General features: G+C 35.3%; 1 protein-coding gene across 2 annotated transcripts in view; it reads left to right on the top strand.

Moving 5' to 3' along the window:
* The window catches only part of LOC139120468 (G-protein coupled receptor 26-like), a 38,658-nt gene that overhangs the window by 9,836 nt on the left and 11,498 nt on the right, over positions 1 to 17,324 (top strand). The window contains exon 2 of one of the 2 annotated variants that reach the window (XM_070684921.1): positions 2,262 to 2,635. The exons of the other annotated variant lie outside the window; for it this stretch is intronic. The gene's annotated coding sequence lies outside the window, so the exon portion shown is untranslated. Of the gene's footprint in view, positions 1 to 2,261; positions 2,636 to 17,324 lie in introns of those variants that run through there. 2 annotated transcript variants of the gene reach the window in all.

Raw genomic sequence — 17,324 nt, forward strand, 5'->3', positions numbered from 1 at the left:
TTTGAAAATCTTTGAATTAGGACATACATCATACCGGTACTGTGTAATGTTTTGTAGTGGATTTCATTATACATGCATGTTTGTCATAAACAGTAGTGACAAGATGTCTGGCGATTGAAGATTTTTGCCATTGAATTATGATATCACATACAGTAATACATAACACTGCTGCCGGTAAGGATACATTACATGCATTGTTTGTACAGGTAAACATTCCTACAGTACCAGTGTCAATACATTTCTATGTATCATGGCACTTATAAGGAATCGATATACTCAGTAGTCACGGAGCAAACTTCAGTTTTATCAAGCTTCCATTAAACATTCCTAAATGCAGAATAAATGTGTGTACTTAGTGGTGCCATAATTGTATTGTGTGGAGTTCGGTCAATACAGGCTGAGTATTGAGAATGGGTGAATTATGTGCGCTGGGTTATTTGAAGTCTGTAATGAGGTCTCGCTGGTCAGATTATAGATAGTTCAGGCTTTGTCTGCAGTGAACATGTTATTACAAGACAAATAAATGTCCACAACTGACATTGCACATGTCGTATTAAACCTAACCACAGAAAAGTCAGTCTTTAATATCAGCGAAATTGGCTTAGATAAGTAATACGGTATTACGAGTTTACTGGTTTTATGCCAGATTTTTTCGGAGAGCATTAATATGCAAAACTGATCGTTGTTATGACTGATTTTGTACAATGTGAGAAAACAGTGTAGCTGGTGTCATAAGGGGAAGGTTATCCTTTGCTGGATCGTGCTGTGCAAATGATATCATATCACACTTATTTAGTAAGTTGTAAATCATACATATGCCCATAGAATAGTGTCATTTTAATGTTTGATGTGTTCATCACTCGCCATGAATATTTTGATGTCATGATTTTAAGTTTTACTGTACATGATTCTCACATAAACTAAAATTTTAATCATAATCAGTTTTTGTTTGAGGAGTTGCCATAGCTACAGTTCAGGGAAAGTCCAATGTTGATGGAGATGATTGACATCTGATTAAAAAACATTACATTTATTTTTTTTTATCTATTTATTTGCATTAAACTCTGCCATTATAAATTTCAAATCACTTGCTGTATACAGAGCAGTCTGCTAAATGTTTCAATTCATTCATTCATTCATTCACTGAATCATAAATAATTTCACAAATAAGGGGATGACCAACATATACTTTTCAAAGACAGTGATCAGATAAAACTGATAAAATTCTGATAGGGATGTAATCCTCCATAGAGACCGATATGAAAATCATGGAAAAAAAGTACCTGAATATAAAAGAAAGTGTTAATTATTAAACTGCACGACTTGGGAGAAATTTGCACTCACACCAAACATTTATCAACATGGATGATGGATTTTGTCATTTTAAAGTATTTTCTTTGACAAACTCTCTCACAGATTCTAAATCAAATAGTATTTACAACTTATTTACATATATATCTACCAAACCTCTACATTTAACTACAATATCAAAAAGTCTCACTGAAACATTTCTGAGCAGACTATTTTCCATACAGCAAGTGATTTGAAATTTATAATTACAACACAGTTTAATGCATGTCGGAAAAGAATTCTCAAAATACTTGAAAAACTGAAACACTGGTGCAGTGAACAACATGTTACTTTGTTTAACCATAAAATCATTGGCTACTTGAAACAGTAAATCACCAGACATATCAAGATTATCCTTGAGAACTCGTTAAGTGCCCTCTTTTCCTCTTTGCTCTCAAAATTTTTATTATGGTAGAATGCACCTTGGGAACAGATATTCCAACTCTCAAATATTGAAATTTTTTCCCCCAAAGTTTGGACACAGGGATGGTGGCCATTTTGAATTTCAAATATTGGTAAATGTTAGGTAATTATGGTTTCTGTAGTACCAAACTTTGCACAGTGACACCTGATTTGGTAAGAGAATGGTTGAAATTTTCAATCAGGAAAGTTTGAGCAAAAGTTGAAGTATTTGACATTCAAGATGCAAATACTACATTAAAGGTCATGTACATGTAATGTCCTGGTACATTTCTCCAGACAAGGCATTCGTTATCTTTCACTGATTGCAGTAGCCAATTTCACAGAATTTTGCTCAAAAAAGAATTTTTGTCAAGTGAAAAGGAATCAATTTCATACTATCATAGAGATGCTGAAGAGTATGTTGAACCTATTTTCCCTGCATGTTGCACAAATTATCAACATTGCATTATCTGTACGTGTCAAATTCACCAACGTTGATTACTTTACAGGACCTTGGAATTGCAAGATGCAGTGCACAGAGAAAGATGCTTCCAGTGTTTTAGACTGATGTTTATACTTCTTATTATAAGTCAAAAAGCCCTGTAGTCCTGGACTGAAAGTTGGCCTGATACAGTAACATGGTTGGGCTAACGTGCAGCATCTCGCATGCTGTTATCCAATTGGTTGGCTGAATCTTACCATATTTGAATAATACAAATAGACTCCCTAAGTTGCTGTGAATAGTGACAATCCACCAATCAGATATACATATACATGTAACCTTCCGAGCTCCAAAAATGCTTCACATCAGCAGGGATGTTTACATGCTTCCATAGTGCAGGAAAAGAATGGATTCCTTTTTTTTCAAAGGAAAGAATGTTTGCTGTGTGTGCCAGCACAATGAATACAATAATTATGAATAAATTAAGCCGTGCTGTAAGTACAGGTGTAGGTAGACTTATAACAATATGTACTCAGGTAGGTTATCTTAAAAGAAGGAAAAAAATGTTGGTAATATCAGCATCAGTTAACTTCATTTGCTTTGACCTTCCACTCTAGATCTAAATTCCACATAACATCGTTTTAGAATATATAGGCACCTGTATGAATCATTTCTGTTATACGATGAATAATGCAAAAAAATGCCCAGGTGTAATAACTGGTGGAAAAAACACATCAGCGTTTTATGTACTCATCTTTCAAAAGACACATCCTCCGATTTTTGTCAACAAAGTACTTTACACACCTGTCAGGTCTTGTTATGACTGTGCAAGCCTTTTGCGTTTTTGTTCCGTGGCGGCATTATTAAGCCTTTGAAATAGCTGATGCAAGGCGCTATTGTTGTCAAGCCAATTTGACCTGTTCATGAAAACATTTAGTTGAAAGGCCAATTTCATTATTTCCTTCCGACTGTCAGATTCACCCATGTAAAACTTCATAATTGATGTTTGCAACCTTCTCAACCCTGAATATACCTTCCAGAGGATTGCTTTGAAACTGATAGGGTTCAAGGCCAGACAGCACCTAATGTTGTTCAATATTCCATCTTTTTAGGGTTAATATTTACATTTTAGTTATTTTAGTTTTTGTTTTGTTTTAATATCGTCATATCACCAATTCACTTGAGTTGTCCACCAATAGAATAATGTCACAGTCATTTTCTTCATGGTTGGGATATTTTCTGACGTCATGAAATGTTTGTAATATGTTGTTTTTTTATCATTTTCCACTTCAGTGAATTTATTAAGTTTTCATGAAGAGAAATTTAAACAACTGTAAAATTTTATTCCTGCTAGACTGAATTAACCCTTTCACCACCATGGTTTGGCCCAAATCCATTGTTATTAATGGAGAGTGCAGACCTCTTTACACAGTCTACAGGGTATTGAGGTGACTAGGTTAAAAATGGGTATTTTGACAATTGCAGATAAACAAGTTGTTTGTCTTAAATAAGCTGATCAACTCAAAAAAAATTCCTTGCACTGAAAAGTTTGTTTTGCTCAAACTACCAAATTGCAGAGACGGCTACTTTACCATGGTGTTTCTTGTGACTGTCTCCTCCATAACAATTGACTGTCGTCTAAAGACACATTCACCACCCATAATTAGACTCTGAAGTAATCTTTTATGCACCATGTGAACTAGGTAGATATTTCTTCAAGTGAGGGAGTCATCTTGAACATGGAAGAGTTTTAGAGTCTAGATAAATTGTATGTATAGCCTTGAGTCAGAATACAAGAAAAGCAAGGTTTTTGCAAGAATTTTGTTTTCTAAATACTACGAGTCCTCTCACATACTAAAATGTCAAAAGACAGCGTACCGGTATATATGTTAAAAAGTTGTCATTGTACATCAGTATATGCATCTTCTGTAGCGATTGCCAAGAGAACTTGAATGTTAAACTCTGAACTTTCAAGGACATCAAGAGATATGATTCTGTCGACTGCCTGAGGTTAGTTAACTTTCTCACAGTTTGTTCAATGCTTCTCCCTACACCTGGCAACAAAGGTAGAGTCAGTTTTTCCCTGTGAAAAATGTGAAAGAAACTGTCAGCTCTTGTTACAACACCTCAGGTCAAGTGTCTTTTAGAGTTCTCTGTGAATAATATCATGTTTTCACGGCTTGAATGTCAATGTACCGTACACTTTGCATTCAGAATGTGTGACAAACAGTAATAGGAATGAGTATGTCTTGATCAAGAAACACAAGAAATAAAATGAAAACAAAAAACATGTCAGTATTCCCCATGCAGATAAAAATGTTTACCTTCAGACAAAAAATGTTTGAGATAAATGTTGAGTGCAGTTTTACTTTTTCATAAGCAGTTATGTGAGTGTCTGGTAATGACAAACCCTTTCTTTAAGCTGTGTAGTAAAGTGATAGCTCGAAAATGACGACCAATTATCTTCCTTCTGATTCCTACTTAACTGTGACAATCATGCAGGCAGTTTGGCCTGTTGTCAAGGAGACCATCATCAGCCCGGAAGAATGCGCATTTCTGTGTTAATGCTCTGCCTCACATATCTGTAATTTGCCAAATGCATGAACCGTCTCAGTGTCGCCTGGGAATAGCACATGTGTCAGGGTCTTGCTTTTGGAGAAGGTGTGCCCTGAATTGCGAATGTCCATCTTTGTCAAGGATGTTCAGTTCAGTATTCATCGCATAGATCTCATATCTTACAATGTGATATCACGTTCAGCTGTAGCACTCACAGAATTGTCAGGCGTTACGGTGATTACCAAAGGATTTAGATTGCTTGAGCACATGTTGCTAGGGGAACTGATGAGCAAAATCTGTGAAATTATTAATGTCATGGATTGACAACTATTGATATTTGTAAGCAATTACATACATGTCAATCCAGCCCACGCATATAATCATGTAGTTATCAGCTCCACTGGATTTCTAGTAATGTTGAAATGTACTGAAATGATTTTCACAAGTACAGCCCCTCAAAAATTTAGCTAAAATATACCTGACGCCGTGGGAGTTCTGCACTCAAAATCCCCATCCCTGTACTCTGGGGAGGGTATAGGTGGGGGAGGTGGATGGGTTATAGTAGTTCTTAACCCCATTTGTTTCATTGTCAATATGTAACTTTTCCTTTCATAAGAGATTGATTTGCTTCATTTAAGTGCTGAGTTTTGTGAGCTGACAAATTTTTTGCTATGGGTAATGATTTTGAACTTTCAGCATGCACTGTGTAAATAGCTGAATATTGTTTAATTGTAGTTTTATCTTTGTTTAATTTGCCAATCTCACCTTAATGTGGAAGGTGAATAAGCTTGCCTGTCCTTGGCTGCAAGCTTCCATTGGAATTTGAGTAGAGTGAATGAGAGAAAAGCTTTGGAAATAATTGCCTGCCTGCCTGCCCTGGACTGGTAAATTTTTTTGGCTGGGCAGGTGAAATTTCAGAGTGTTACAGATTTGGTCAGCAGTTAGTTTCCATGAATTTCCTATACTGGAAAGATTTCCTCAATGCACTGGTAATGTGAGTCAAGGCATAAAAGCAGGGATGGATCCACCAACCTATCCAAACCATTTTCTGATTGCTTCTATTCAATTTGTGCACATTCACGGCATACACCAATCCACCTCCATGATTGTATACAGACTGTATTATACATCAAAATAAATCAGTACCGATAACGTTATTAAGAAAATATGGCAAAGGATGGTCTCTGATGTAAGCGTCGTGCATCGCCCTCCGCTTCAATTGAGTCAGGCAATACACTTTGTGAAAGTCCTTGTGCATCCTTCGTGGTATTTTCATGATAAACCTCATATTATTCTGACCATATTATACGTCTTACACAATGTACATTGTGACTGCATGGGCTCAGTGACAGTTTGCGTGCAGTGTGACACGCACTGGCAACAAGTTTTCTTTCAGTTTATAGTGAAGTACAGGAACACACTTTTAGGCAGCGCTACCGTATCTTAGATGCACTCCTGATAGCCTGTGCAACTACATAACACATGAAACATTCTGGCAGTCGATCGGATGGGTTCCTTGAAACTGTCCAAGAGTGAACACACACAGGCCTCGTAGAATACACTGCAATTTGGGTGCCTTGAAACAGTCAATGGAAAAAAAGCAGTCATTCCAAATAGCTTCAGCATATGCAAAATTATAGTTTTCTCAATCAATTGTAGATGTTGAACAAGTTTATTGAACTTTATAATAATCAACACATGAATAGTTTAAATATTAATATTGGAAATGTAGTGAAACTGTTCTTTCTTATTTCCAATAGTAAGAGAGAAATACATTCATCCTTTGGATATGAGATTTAATTTGCATGTTTTACAGCAAGTTTAGTCATAGAACTGCTGATAGGTTAATGGTAGAATCTTGCCATGACTGCTACGAGTGATCGAAGTGAGTCAACTATTTTGAGTATTAAATGACATTTAAAAATACACAGTCTTTCATCCACTTTGGACATGCAGGGTTTAGCAAATTTATAGAATTTCATTTTGATGACGAACATATTATGATTAATGAGCCAGCGTGAGAAATGGCAAATGTCAACAGGTCATTGAAATTGTGAGAAACTTTGTGTACTTGTCAGAATTATCAATTTGGAATTGCCTATCAATTTGGAATTGCCTGAAAATAAATGGCAAATGTATACATGTACACGGTGATGATGACAGTTTTAATATAGTTTAAAAAAGGCATCAGCAAAATACCAGAAGAAACAAATTTTGTACAAAGCAAAAACGAGAGGTAAATGAGTAGTGTATTAGTTGTAATAAGGTACGGTATGTCAAGGTGTAACAGTTTTCTATCCTTAATTGAGGAATTAGAATTAGAACAACAACTCACAAAGTCGCAGTACAAGCATAAATGCATGTATCGGTAGGTGTAGATGACAGTCGAGACACTGTAAATGTAGTTCAGAAATATTAAAAATTACCGCAATCACTGATCACTTTAAATCTGCACTTTTCATGAAGATTGAAAGAACATGAAGATTATGACAGTGGCGGCATTGTGAGAAATGAAAAATGTCTTTCATAGCTTAGAAAGTGAGATCCAATGAGTACATATTACCATGTTGTATTGGTAGCATACTATCTCCAGTTCTATCACCAAAAAATCCACCAGGTTTGTGAATTGTGTCTTCTGATAAGCTGCAAATGACAAATTGTTATTTGCTGCTACTTTCCAGGAATAATCAAATTAAAATCCATTATTAGCAGTCCTGCTGATGGATCTAATGCTTAATCAATCAATATTTATATTCTCAAATGATTGTGTCTGCACCGATGTGAAATCTTTCTCAAGTTTCAGAAATGTTGTCATACATGTACATTGTAACTTAAAATTGCGCCATTTCATATTTACTGATACCTTTATTTATTTATTTATTTATTTATTTATTTATTTATTTGTTAATTTATTTTTGTAATCTACATATAAATGAAAAATTACCAAGTAGACATACAAACATTATCAAAGAGAGAAAATTTACTCATGAGTAACATTTTACAGATACAGATACCCTATATTGTTTCAAAACAATCGATCGATACATTATCATCAATCTTGAATTTTTTATTGAAGTTTGATTTGATATTAATTGTAACCAAACTGTGCACAGGGTTTATTGTATGACAGAATTCCCTGACTTTTTGGCAAATGCATATGATTAAACAAAACTCAATTTGGACAATAACAGAACATGCAAATTTTGTATCGGTAAGCAAAGTTAGCTACATGTATGCCTGTGCAGTTGTTAAGGGCAGGTAGTGTCAATCAAAGTCATATTTTCAGTAAATATTCTTCAAAAACCTCTGAAGGCAGTAGTGTACAGAAATGCAGGACAGCAGATTTTATCTTTTTTACCAAAAATTTCAAATATTTATAAAGAGGAAGAAGCATTGCATCAGACTATAATGCGGTAACTCTGTATGATTTTTGAATCATACCTGATACCTGGCTAGATATTCATTTATTCAATCCATTGTGCATTTGAAGAGATAACGTGCTATTGGAAATTTTTTTATTAAATTTTTAAATCATCAAGCGACATTGTCTCCTGACTTACAATACTCTTTACATCCCTGTGACCTTGGAATTGACATCCAATTTTCCCTTGGTGATGTAAATATCAGTGCCAGAAAGCATTTTGTTTGAAAAGCTGTGTATAATCAATGGATTTTATCAGTTCAGCCTTCCGGCAAATAAAGAAGAGATCTGAATGCAAATGAGAATAATGGATAAGCATCACAATAAGACATGTAATGAATAGAGATGTAGTCACATGATCAAAGCTGATGAATATTTGACTGCCCTTTAAAAATTATCACCCTCTAAATGTTGACACAAAGATACCTTTATTACAAATGTAGTAGTTTGTATGCATTTTTCATCATCTATAATAAAACACTTGTACATGTATAATGTATCTAAACTCATACAGGTATGTTGTCAGTTGCTTAGTATGGGATTGATTGATCATAAAAAAAATTTTTTATTTCTTTGTACTATATGCGAAAGTATAGTATCGACCAGACTCTGCATAAGATATGGCATACACTTTTCACAGCATATTGTAGCAGACAGAGTGGATTTTCTTTGATGTTATTGATGCTGTGGATCAATGGTATTTCTTGTCTGTTTGTTTGTCACATATCATATTCAGTTCATGATTTGCATCGGTTAATTCTACATCTTGGACTTGTACTCACCAATTGAAAAATCGATTGCATCTGATATCTTTGGACAGTGGCTATAAGTGTGTGAGCAGACAACACGGTTTCATTTGTTTGCAATGTTATTTTTGCTATTTGTTTGAAATGACACCCCAATCAGATACAGTGTGTCAGGAATAATCACCCATGTCAAATATGGCCTGAGGTGCCTGTACATGTGATTGCCTTGGAAAATATCACCGTCATGGGAAGGTTCGCCAATATTCTATGTGATGGCATTCTAAGTGTTATAAAAAGCTTCAAGTTGTTGTCTTGGCAGTTTTACATTTCTTTGCCTAATGCCAATTTTTTTTATCCTCAAACCTGTTGTACGACAAAACTCAAGCTTGCATTTTTAGGACATATTGCACATACAAGGCAACAATTAAAGAAGCAATATTCTTTAATTTTTATAGCCCGGGGCTCTTCCAGAAAAAGATGACAAAAAAGGCACAGTTCTGAAAATAGCCTCAAGCAATTTGCTTCCATCATCCAAAACCCATTATTGCTCCCCAAGTGCCGGTGGAAATTGGATTTTCACGGGAAAACAGGATGTATGGTGAAGCAATTCCCAGCATGGCCAACTGGATTAAGTAGTTCTGTGAGTGCATGGATTTGATGGGTTCGGATGTGGAAGGAATTATTGTACCCTAGTGCATTGAATTCAATTACCTGGTGTCTAAAGTAGTTAAAAGAGTGTCAATTGAGATCTAGCATTGTCGTAACTTGATAATAATGTGTTAGTGACCAACTCAATGTGAGTGTGTCATATATGCCCTGTATCTCTTAAACTCTAAATTGAGTCAATTAAGAAATTTCTTGAAATTTCTTTCAGTCAGCCCCCAGCCAGTTAATATAGATGCACCTCGGGGATAGATATGACGACTTTCAAATTTTTTACAATTCTTTCCTGATCTGTCATATGTCAGGGTTTATTTTAAAGCTCTTGGAGTAAGAAATATTTTACACCATCTTAGTTTTTCAAAAAATTTAAAATTTTTCCCCATAGAGTTAACGCAGGGATGGCGGCCATTTTGAATTGGGAAGATCTGTAAAGGCATAGACCCTAAAAAACGATACTTTTTAGGGTCTATTGTAAAGGGTAAGGTTAATTGTTTCGCCAGTACCAAACTTTGCATGGTGACCCATGACTTTTATTCTTGATTTGGAGAGAGAAGGGTGGTTCAATATTTCACTGAGTGAGAGGAAAATGTCTTTCACTTCCGGAGGCTGTATACTACCTTAATGTAAAATGTAAAATAATCACATGTAGAGTACTTTAATGAGTCAGTGCTGCATCAGTTTAACTTGTAAGGCACTACTGTGAGTGTATACGCATGTCATTGGTGAAATTATGGTTTCTGATGTGGCATGTAAAATGCTGTGATGTGGTTATTTCAGACTTGTTGTTCACACATTGGCATTGAATCAACACTATAAAAGTTACCAAAAATTGAAAGTAGATTATAGAAATTAAAAATCATTTAAAAAGAGAAGTTATCACATGTACACATTCAATCCCTAAGTTCTCATTCACATTTACATTGAACGTTTGTTTAACTCTTTTTTTCATTTCACAATGAGAGGGTTGAAGATGCTATTTGATTCAGATTAATTAGGTCGTAAGACTGGTTGAATTAAGATGAGATAAGATTAGATTAGAAGACTTAGCTGTCATGTATGTACTTCTTTACAGTTAGACTTCTGTTAACTAACAAATTTAAATGTTAGTAACAAAAAAGACAGCTGACTGTAACAGAAAGATTGTGATTGGAGTTTGTCAGCAACGACAAATTTTTAGATATGCTTACATCTATACCATTTATGGCAAGACAGTTTGTGTTCATAGCAGACTGCTTTAAATCAGCATTGTTGAGGAGGTTCCTTTACATCGGATATCAGATGAAACCCCAGACTCACAATAAACACATAACTATTTATTTAGAACACTGTTGAACAAAGCAGAGAGGACCTTAACTCCTGGCGTTACAGGGACAATCAAACTATCCGTAAAATGCAGTAAAACCTTGCTTCCATTTCCCAAAACATTGGGAAAGCCAACACAGAACTTTTGTATCAATTAAAGTAAGAATAAACAAGTCTTGGAACGTCATTGGCTAATTCTCCCAGGCCATGAGTAAAAACAAATTCTGTTTTCGATGACGTTTGCACGATGACGTCAAATAACCTTGGCATCCTATTTAGACATCATGCTTTAACATGCAAAATATGAAGCGTATGAAAATATAACAGAAACACTCAACAATTTCAATTTCAATCTTTCACGGCAAGCTTTTTTCTGAAAAAGATATTTTTCATACTCTGAAAATGGACATACCGGTATACTACGTATCTGGATTTGAACAAGATCTGTACATGTTAAAATTTCAGGGGGAGTTTCATTTTACATGAAATGAGAAACATTTACTAGATGGTTTGCTTTTGGGAAAAAGCAATTTTACTAATTAGACGAGACATAAAAGTCAGTATGTACGTCAGTACTGAATAATTTATGACTGTACAAAGAGTTTATTTGAGGCTGTTAAGTGAATTTACAGTGACAACAAATGTATCGTCATTAAAGTAATGAAAGTCCCACACTGAATATTGAGATGCGGCAAAGGTGCATCTGCTGGAAAGAAAAACAACATATTTACCAGGGTACAATATCAGTAATGAGGATAGACTTAATGAGGGAACATCAATGTTAGGTACCGGTATATGAATAGCATAGGTAGTAATAGAAGTGTATTTTGTAATATTATCGATTGAATGTACATATTACCATAGTAATGTTCAATGTATGGTAATGAGTATTAATTTTGGCAGGCTTTGGCTAATTTTTAAATTGCTTTGTTATTGTCTTGCTTGGCATTCAGTCTGTTCTTTCAACAATGGGATTGTAATTCATTTCCTGTTTGGCCATCAACAGGTGATGAACATGTTGGGGGTGGGGGGTATGGCCTTTTCCTGTCAAAGGTTGAGTTGTTCAAGGATTCCTTGCTGAAGAAAGATATCAAACACTGAGCGGAAAATAAAAAGAATTTATATTGTAATTATCATTTTTTGTGTACATCTACTACCTTCACATTTCTAGTCCCATTTTTATACCAATATAGAACAATTCTGTTTACTGTTATATAGTATATATGCACATATGTGCATGCGTGTGATATTATTGCTCAAATCCAGTGGTCTGATGACACAGAATTCTTTGCGTGTTGTGGTCCTGAAACTATATCACTGGTAGTGTAAGGTGAATACTGGTAATGCACTTATGTATTAAATTTCAGTGTATACAGGATCATAAAACTAGACAGTATGATGTGCTAGGTTATCATAGCAGAGTTTCCATGCCTGCTCATCCAGTCAAAATTATCATTATGCAATTCACAGTAACAGTGTTGTGTACAGCGATGATATCACCTCTCCCCTAGTTAGCTATGAAGAATTTAATAACCACAATGACATTGTATTAACTCGTACCCTCTGTTAAAATGCTATTTACAACTTTTGTCCAAACTATTCACATGTAAAGGATGTTAAAAGACTAGTTACTTTTTATAACTTTTTTCACTATTTTTGTTTTTCAATGTCAACTATGGTTTGTTGTTCTAGTCCCCAAGGCATGATGATACACCGTATTCAGCTTGTCAACTCAGTATTGTTATTGCTGACAAGTGAATTCTGGTCTGGACTTGAATTCATGTGTGAGCAGTAATAGTACAATCACGTGTAGACGCTGAAAGATATGGTGTATGCCTTGGGGAGTAGAGGGGAGTAGAGCAAGAAACTGCAGTTGACATTAAAGAAATTATAGTGAAAAAGAACTCCTTAAAAGTTATAGCTCTGTGGCTATTGAACTCTAAATAACCAGTGCCAACATAGTGAATTCCCAAATATGGACATAAACTTCATTGCCAATTGACTGATGTAGATACGTACTGTACAGGTGTACATGTACATTTTTTGCAAGGTATGATGTAATAGCTCTGTTTATTTACTGAAGGGAGAAAGAGTGTTCTAGTGACTGTCTGAATTCAGAGATCTCGCCAGTTTCAACGTGACAAGATATCACCTACGTCACAATGGGCGAACCGATGTCTGTCTGAGAATGTCTTTCATGCGTGTGTACTTTACAATGTAGTATTACATCACCTGGTTCTAACTCACGTGAAGTAGAGTGTGTGTACTGGTATGTTTGTGTTGAGTAGATAAATGGGGTTTTGTTGAGATCAGGCGAGGTAAATTGGCTTTCCAGCTTATTTTGAACTCCATTAATGTTTCTGTAGGCAGTCTCAGTTAATATGAATAAGGTTTTAATAAAGCAAGGCCAAAGCCAGTAAAATCACCAGGGAAACTATATACTTCTGTAAATGTGACAATATCAAACTGACCAAGTTTTCGAAAAATTTGTCACAGTTGTCAGTTCCTGGGATGATCTAACTCAACTGATCATAATTAAAGACACCCGTACTTGTGATAATATCAATTTAACCCTGCAATTTTTCCCACCAAATTACAGTGTGCAACATTTTACCAATTTTGTGAATTTTTCTGTAATTTTTTTGCAGTTTTGGACCAAATGAACAACACATTGGCGTCAGATTTTTATCATAATTTTAGCAAAATTTAGAAAAAAGTCACGACTGTTGTATATTTTGATGTAGGCGACAAAAATTGACTTTGGCACTCAAAGGGTTAAGTTACTGCAAGGGACCCTCTGATTGCTTCAGTTAAATTTAAATGATACAATTATTGAAGATGTTAATTTAATACTTTTCCTGCCAGACAGTAATAACTGTATCACTTCCCCATCAGCCAAGTCAGTAAAAAGCAGTATTGAGCCAAAACATGACGTGTTTTCACCCACTTGGCTAATTTGGTATGTTATGGCATCTTTTGTCCAAAAAAATCAACTTTACAGTATTATTTTTTCAACAGCCTTCAAATGTACAGTTTTATGTTAAAATACATCATATGGAATACATTGTGTTTCATTAATTTTAACCATCTTGACCTGGTGGTGAAATATGGACTTGGCAGGAAAAGGGTTAATACTGATATCAACATGCAAAAGGTCAGTTTAGGTAGTATGTGTCTCAAAATTGAAAGATTTAAACTTTAGTTGGGACTTGCCACAGGGAAACTTTCAACCATTCTTCTTCAAAATTAAGATAAAAATTGGAGGATGGGTCATTTGGGTCACTGAGCAAATTGCCCTATAAATTTACTGATGTTTAAAATTCAAAATGGCATCCCTTCTTGTGTGAACTTTATGGGAAAAGAATAAATTTTCCATCCAGTGGTATCATACTGTCACTTGCAGATACTTTGGTTGTGATGAATTTTTCATACATGTATATATAGTTTAATTTCACACGAAATTTTGCATCTTTTATCTAAAATGGACTGTCATTGCAACTTCCATGGGGATGTGTTATAATTAATTTCAAAACAGTTGAAAGTGAGAGAGGGTCGTCAGACGACTTTTGTGTTGACAAACAGTGTATTACATGCCTGATGTGTACACATCATGTCAGTATACATGAAGCTGCAACGTAAGCTTTATGATGTATATGTGACAAATATGGTTTGACCTTTATTGATCAGAATGTACCTTGGATACACTGTTTACATGGTCTATGGGTCCCATACAACCTTTGAACGATCCTTTCTTTCAAGATCTACCGATAAAGATCTAATGCTACTGTGTAGAAAAGCAAAACTTACATGTACCGGTACATATCACAATGGTTAATTTTGCATCTTCCAAATACAGAGGTTCCACCATGCAAGCGGATTGTCCCTCATTGCAACTTAACTCAGTGGACTGTATTATTAATTCATATATTTTTTAAAAGTATTTATTCGTCTTATGTTAAAACTGCAGTTATCTGCAGTTGTGAAGTCTTAGGACATGTAACACATTTCTGTGTGGAGGTCAATTTCATAGAGACATCAAGTACACATTTTTTTGATTTTCTTGTTTGATTAGACTTGGCCCAATATTGAAACAGAGTAAATTGACAGAGTATACTGCTGCAGATGGTTTTGTTGATGGTGAAGTAATTGTGAAATTTAAGCAATATGCTTTCAAATTGGTGGACTGTCAGCGGATGAACATGAAACTCACCAGGGGGATACACTGTAGGTACATTGTAACTATACTGCCATCTGTGTGCCTGAGATTAGCAAAGCAACTAAAATTTAATCGACAACTGAATGACTTTACACCATCAACTTTTGACTAGATGTACCTCAGCTTTCCTCAAGGCATGAGCTGTAAATACTAGAAACACTCACCCGTGTACCCTCCCCTTTCCCATGGGGAGTTGAAGGAGGAGGGCGAAACTGTACACTACTGTTCAAAATAGTAACCAAATACATGCATCTAATTGTGTACGTTGAGATAATCATATCGATATTCAAGATCTCCTTGTTGGACATTTTACGGACTGATGCAAAGATTAGAAGTTCAATTATTTACACTGAAATTGAAATTTCATGTCTTTGAATACTTTCTCTTAAAATCCCCCATGAAAGGTCATATCCATATACGCAGAAAATATACCCATTATTTTTGTCCCAGGGGTCACCTTCAAGTAAGTGACTTGTTCCTATTGTGTCCTTTAATGCACATCATGCCATGCTCCACTGCATCCTCCAAACTGACAGGTGTCATTTAGAATTTTTCAAGGATAGCGGTGGCAATTAGCACAACCTTAATTCCTTTACCCACAATGCCTTGTACAATGTTTTCAATGCCATGAAGTCAATAAGTGTGATAAAACTGAAATAGTGCTAGATAAAGTCATATGTTTATAAGTGACATTTGTAATTAATGTGTGCTTTCTGCAAAAGATTCTTTTCTAAAATATTATTATAAAATAGAATGCAGATTCGATTAAGAACCCAAAGTAGATTACTTCTTTTGACATATCAGTAGGCATTCCCGCAACTCAGTGCTGTTAATTTAGGTGTCTGGAATCTGTTTGTAAACGCTCTCATAACATGTTTTTTGAAGACACTTGAGAATTCCTGGCTTCATCACCTGTCACTCAGTAACAGTCTTGTTTGACAAACGAAGGTGAAGGTAGTATGTCTGGGAAACAGGGCATCTTTGCAAGGAGGGTATATTGAAAATTTGACTGGTTCATATCAGAGGGAACTTAATTCAAATATGTATGATACTTTGAATAGAAAGCAGTGATGGAAAATTGTCCCCAAGAAAAATAAGTGTTTAATATGTGCCACAGGAAGTGATGGAACAAACAGGGTTTGGTAATGTTGAAGAATTCTTAGATTTTTTCACAAACATTGCATGCATGGTGTAAACTCTGATCAAATATGATAACATATCACACATTTTTGAAAAAGAGCCTACTTGATAAAGACTGCTATGTCCACTCAAGTCTTGGAGCAGAATTATCCTGGAAGAAATTCAACTTTTATACCAATACAAAACAAAACATGACCCTCAATTATCTGTAATTGTGAAGGCTGCAAATATCATCTTCCATCCATGAAATTATCCAGGCTGTCAACTGCTCACTGAACCAAGCACCATACCAAGACCTATAAATATTGACCAAAGTAATTCCAATTAATGAAAAAGTGGGTGGGGGGGGGGGGGGGGGGGGGGGGGGGGGACTGTCAATGAAGTCATTAATGAAAGGCATGTTTCAGTTTTGTGAGTTTTCAGTAAAATCATCAAGTCATTTAGTATAATCAACAGGCAAATTAATGAGTTGAAGAATTGTCATGTATTTTCAGCAAGACAATTTGAATTTGATTTCTGAAAGAAAATTCTGTACAAAGTTGGCCCTCTGGTCATAGACACTACATACGTATATGTACATGTACAAGTACGGTGTCTTGGTGTTGGATTTTTTACCTCAAATATAATTTCTGATCAAATAAGTTACATTCAGTAGGCACAAAGAATGGTAAAAACAACAATACACTCAGCGTTACAGTACATATAAAAAAATAAAAAAATAGCTTCAGGCAATATTTTGACAGAACAGGTTTCGATATCTACCAGAAATGTATGAAAACATTAAGGGAAACCTTCATTAACTTAGGAATACCCGACTTTTCTAGATGATCAATTTCACAGACCTGCCTTTCCTACAATGGCACCAGCTGGATTAGATAAACATAACAATGGAACATTCACACCTTGGGGATTAAAAGTCTTCTGTTTGTCACCCCAGTTGGTCAGCAAGAACTCGGGTTTCAGATACCATGCAAGTTAATACAGCCTTGCCTTAATGTAAGCTACAAACCCTGGTGAAAGGCACTGTGTGACTTTAGATGATTCTCAGTATCAACCCATCAAAGCAATTTTTTATATATATTTTGT

The sequence above is a fragment of the Ptychodera flava genome, chromosome 20, assembly GCF_041260155.1.
Source record: "Ptychodera flava strain L36383 chromosome 20, AS_Pfla_20210202, whole genome shotgun sequence".
NCBI lineage: Eukaryota > Metazoa > Hemichordata > Enteropneusta > Ptychoderidae > Ptychodera > Ptychodera flava.